At 39.1% G+C, this 4,818-nt stretch overlaps 1 pseudogene; it reads right to left on the bottom strand.

Moving 5' to 3' along the window:
- Positions 1–926: 926 nt before the first annotated feature.
- Positions 927–3,770, bottom strand: LOC126504016 (ribonucleoside-diphosphate reductase subunit M2-like; annotated as a pseudogene).
- Positions 3,771–4,818: the final 1,048 nt, after the last annotated feature.

Genomic DNA, 4,818 nt, shown 5'->3' with positions numbered 1-4,818 from the left:
TGCATGGTGGACCCTCAAGTTACTTCTTGATTGTCGCCATTCTTACTTCTTTTTTGTTCCTTTTCCTTTTCTTTCTTTCTATTGTTTCCAAAGTCTTCATTTCATTTCATCTATGCACTCCTCACTCTTAAGTTCAAGTTTACTGACTTCATTCCCACGCACCTGCTCACATCCCAGATCTGTCTGCACTCAATTTTTCAAAGGTTTTCATTGGGCTTAAGGGTATACTTCTTGCTCAAATAGCTTCTAAGTTCCATGGGGAAATGAGCGGTTCATTGTTACCTTATCAGCATAAATCTATAGAGAACCACTTGGGGCCCTGTGGATGCTTTTTAGGGAAATAGCTCTTTTAAGGAATAGCTCCGTAACAGGTGCCAGGGAGGATGCCTGAAGTCTTTGTTCTTACAAAAATAAAGCCAAGACAATTTTGAAGCAAGGTTTTTCTTTTCTTTTTTTCTTAAGAGAACAGGAAAGTTAAATACCTGTTTATTTCCACTTTTTGTTTGCTTGTCTGTTAGGGTAGGTTTTGTTTTGTTTGTCTTTTTCCTATACAGTGGAGCAGAAAACCTTTTTCTGTAAAGAGCTGGATATCAACAATGTAGACTTTGCTGTTTACTCAGTCTCTGTCCTCACTGCTCAATTCTGCAGTTGTGCAAGAACATTCGCATGCAGTATCAAGAAGACTGGGCATGGCTGTGCCAAAGCACAAGAATGGAAGGGAGAGAAAAGGCAAGGAGTGAAGAAAGAAGCAAAGAACCTTTGTTCTCTCATCTGGCAGAAAGCTTCCCATGTGGTAATACTTTGATCACCAAAAGTGATCCCTTGTTTTCAGTGTGTATATCCAAGGCAACATGAAGGGATGAAAGCCAGAGTGCTGAACTCACTTCTTATAGCATCAGCAGGTACCCATCTACCCATCTAGCCCTTCATTCATAGACTGAGTCTGTCTTTTTATCCACTTCATTGTAATAATAGTACCTGCAAAGAAAAAAGAAACAAACAGATAACACATCCTAATCTAAAAGGGAGGATTCTAATGCATATTTTTCTTGTTAACATCATTTATAAATTTTAAATCATCTTAAGATATCAGCTTAATGAAATAATTACCTGAGATAACGTAATGATTAATAGTGATTATCTGCTTCCCAGGGCCCAGAATCACCTAGGAGACAAACCTTACATTTGGGGGATTACCCAGGTTAGGCTAACTGAGAGGGAAAGACCACCCACAATGAGAGAAGGACCACTCCATGGGCTGAGCTCCTGGACTGACAAACGCAGAGACAGGGCATTAACGATAGCACCTATCTCCCTGTGTTTCCTATGTGGCCAGGATTCCCCCACCATGATGGACAACACACTGGAACCATGAGCCAGAGTAAATGTTTACTCTGTGACTTTTATCAGGTGTTTTCTCTCAGCAATGAGGCAAGGACCAATACAGTTAGCAAAACACAGAATGTGACCCAACACTGCAGTTTAAGAAAATTAGTGACAGATTGTGACATGAAAGCCCTCAGTCTTGTTTCTTCCTTGTCCCCAGATGCTGTTTAAAATACCCCCACTGTTCAGTGGCAGGGCCTTGCTGTATCTCAGATAATAAAATCAAAGGGGTAAGGCAAGCTTTTCTTGTATTTAAGAAAAGATCTGTTCATTTATATTAATTTCGAATCTTAGGAAAATATACACAATACATAAAGAAGAAAGTTAAGACTACATTTATAATAAGATGCAAATATAATAATTTTAATGTTTCAGTATTCTATATGCACATATATAGATACATATAGTTTTGCCTTTATGCATCTATGTAAAATATAAGATCCATATGTGAAAGAAAAAGTATGTTATCTGTCTTTCTGAGTATAAACTATTTTATTTAATTTGATTTTCCCCAGTTGTGTTCCTTTTAAGCAAAAGACATGATTTCATTCTTTTTTGAGGATGCATAAAATACCCTATGTATATAATGCTACCTTTCCTTCTCTCATTCCTCTGCTCATGGACACATAGGCTGATCCCTTGACTTAGCTATTGTGAGTGGTACTGCAAGAAACATGGATAAGCATGTGTCTCTATGGTCACTTGAATTAGAATCCTTCTGGGTTTGCAGGAATGTATAGTTGGGAGACACCTAGTCCATCCTATTTTTAGTTTTTTGAGTAGTCTCTATAAGGTCTGGTTTGTTTGTTTTTATATTTTTGTCAAAAATTAGGTCTTGGAACCTAGGCTCATAGGGTTTCACAGACATCAACCAGACAGGCTGTCTGGGACTGACCTAGACCCTCTGCTTGCAAGTTACAGTTGTGTAGCTTGGTCTTTTTTTTAAGACTCCTAACAGTGGGAGCAGGGTCTCCAGCTCTATTGCCTGCTCTTGGGATCCTTTTCTCCTACTCATGAGTGTGATGTTCAATATCCTTGAATTTGAGTAGTTTTTACAGTTTTTCTCTCAGTTGTTTTCTGGGTTTTTATATTTCTTTTAGAAAATAATTGACTGGACTGCTAAAGTTGGAATGGAAGATTCTGTAGATGGTTGTGAGGTCAATCTGTTTGGTCGTCACTTCTGGCTAATTCTAGTTTGAAATAACTGTACTTGTTCGTTTCTTTGGAATTCCACTTTTCATTCTGTCACCCTAAGGCTCTGTTTGTCTTTGCTTGTTAGGTGCCTTTCTTGCAGGCAACAAATAAATTGTCTTCATTTTTAATCTAGTCTACCAACTTGTGTATTTTTATTGGAAATTTGAGACTATTATCATTTAGAGTTATTGAAGGTACGTAACCACTCTTTTATTATCTATAATGTTTGTTTTTTTTTTCTGATCCTCATTTTCTTTTGTGTGTTTTTTTCCTATTGTGCAGCCTCATGGATCTGTATATCATTACTTTTGTTGTTGGTAAGTTTTAAAATAACAGCACTTCTTCAGTTCATTTAGAAATCAGTATACAAAGTAAAAAAAAAAAAAATCTCTGTTGTCCATGGCCTCCCTCCCAGGCCCTGAGAGTCACCTCTTTTCTTCACAAAGAAGTTAGTCCTCCCTTGCCTAGATAGACTCTCTGTGAAATCAAATGGATTTTCTCCTCTGAAAACTCTGTTTAAACCCAGATCCAGCAGAAGCAAGTCTGTCACAAATTCAGTGTACTGCTTCATTAAAGAGTAATTCATCCCAGGGAGCTTCCCAGCAAAGGCATCCAAGAGGAACCTCTGTTCCATTCGAACAGCACTGGTAATTATTCCTTTTACTCTCTGCTCTGATGTTTTGTGTACCAGGTGTTTGGACATCAGGCAGCTAAAGCCACAGTGCAAACCGTAGTCTGTGCTAATAAGCTCTTTGGAAAATCTGTGGCTGGGCATCAGTCCTTGTTTCTTGAGCCAGAACACTGATTGATATGAAAGAACCAGAAAAGAAGATTCCTTCCACAGTGGCAAGGGCAACAACATGTTCTCCACAGCCTAATCTTCAATTGCTTGCTAGCTGTTCCTGTTCTTTCATGTCCCCCAACCTAGTACAGTCTGTCTTCTTCTCAAACAGGGCTCCATTTAAAGGGCATTGAAGAGAAATTCCCATGCTTTAGAGTCTACATTGTGTTTGTGATGAAACTATACCTTTCTGAAAGTATGTTTTCTATGGTAGATTGGAAGCCATTGAAACAGTAAGTTTTTATATTTTACCTTCTTGTATAAATTACCTCACCCAATTTTTATTTATTCTTCCATCACTGACTGCAAAGAAAACCAGAACATGAGATATGTTAAAAATTTGTCTCATAGTATAGATAATTTTCTATTAATCTTTATAATAATTTCTATTAATATAATAATTTCTATTAATCTTTTCTTCAAAATTGCTGAGGTGGCTCTTGTGCAATAGTGAATATTATTTGGGGTCAATAAAACTAAAAATCCGTGTTACCTCAGACCTAAAAAACAAAAAGAACCATGTGTAAGAGAGTCAATAACAGTAGAAGGTTCATCTAATCTTGGTGATTTGAAAAGAGGTATCTATAACATTTAGGGTATGAACTGAACTGAACAAAATAACATAACATGGCAGGAGCACATAGCAGAGAAAACTGCTCACACAACGACAGCAGGAATACAGAGATAGAGTGAGAAAGAGAACAGGGCCCACCATTCTTTTTCAACGTACACCCTAAGACCTAAAATCTCCTTCTAGGCTCTCTTTTACGTTTTACCATGTGACAGTACCAAGCTGAGGTCTAAACATATGAACCTGAGGAAACATCCTACACCTAAAGGGTATCAGAATTCTACTCTTCTCCCTGTAACTACTTGTAGATGAGGACCTAGAAAGAAATGTAGCTAAATAAGATCACAAGGCAAAGATGCTATGAGAGGAAGAGATGTCTCAAGTGTTGGGGTATAGCTATGTACTCCAAATTGAAGCATTTCTTCCCGAAGGGAAGAGAGAGACAAGACTCAGAAAGTAAACACAACTCCAAAGTCTCAGAAAGTTCCTGAAATTCATGAGGCTCATAAGGCCCCTTCCCCAGATTATAAAAGCAGTCGCTATTATTCCTTTAAAACGGCGGCGGGGCGGCGTGGGTGTGTGGACAAACACAGGATAGACGGACGCAAAGGAAGAGACGGACACGCGGCTCCCACGTGGGTGCGCTTTAATGGGGAGAGGGGAACACGATAAGGGCGGGACGTGCAGACACACAAGGATAGGGACCAAGGGAGCAAGAGAGCGAAACCTCGTGGAGCGCTCGCTTTTAACTGCGGGCACAAGGTTATCTGGGAGTAATGGTCTTCACCTGGGCGCGCCAGCGCGCACAGGTGACGGTAATCCAGGG

The sequence above is a fragment of the Alexandromys fortis genome, unplaced genomic scaffold (genome assembly GCF_014885135.2).
Source record: "Alexandromys fortis isolate MF-2015 unplaced genomic scaffold, M_Fortis_MF-2015_v1.1 scaffold_19, whole genome shotgun sequence".
NCBI lineage: Eukaryota > Metazoa > Chordata > Mammalia > Rodentia > Cricetidae > Alexandromys > Alexandromys fortis.
The sequence above is the reverse complement of the archived record's forward strand: the minus strand, read 5'-3'. Positions and strand labels throughout refer to the sequence as shown.